We start from the raw sequence: 288 nt of genomic DNA on the forward strand, positions 1-288 counted from the left end.
TTTCCTTTGTAAATATGCCGAATGACTCAGGGAAGGGGTGGGTTAGGAAATGGGGATATTTTAAATACCTGTATGAAAAAGAATATATATATGATATAGTTCTATGAGGCTGCAGCACACACTGTTCTGTGTGGTATGATTCTCTGTCTCTGTGTCCCTCTCTCTGTTTCTCTCTCTCTGTTTCTCTCTCTCTCTCTCTGTTTCTCTCTCTCTGTTTCTCTCTCTCTGTTTCTCTCTCTCTGTCTCTCTCTCTCTGTCTCTGTCCTCTCTGTCTCTGTCTCTCTCTCT

The 288-nt window shown here is 42.4% G+C and overlaps 1 protein-coding gene across 2 annotated transcripts in view; it reads right to left on the reverse strand.

Annotated features, from left to right (window-relative positions):
• LOC140402969 (semaphorin-6D-like) overlaps positions 1 to 288 on the reverse strand; it is a 1,151,034-nt gene that overhangs the window by 289,589 nt on the left and 861,157 nt on the right. The gene's annotated exons all lie outside the window — the stretch shown is intronic.

The sequence above is a fragment of the Scyliorhinus torazame genome, chromosome 26 (assembly GCF_047496885.1).
Source record: "Scyliorhinus torazame isolate Kashiwa2021f chromosome 26, sScyTor2.1, whole genome shotgun sequence".
NCBI classification, from domain to species: domain Eukaryota; kingdom Metazoa; phylum Chordata; class Chondrichthyes; order Carcharhiniformes; family Scyliorhinidae; genus Scyliorhinus; species Scyliorhinus torazame.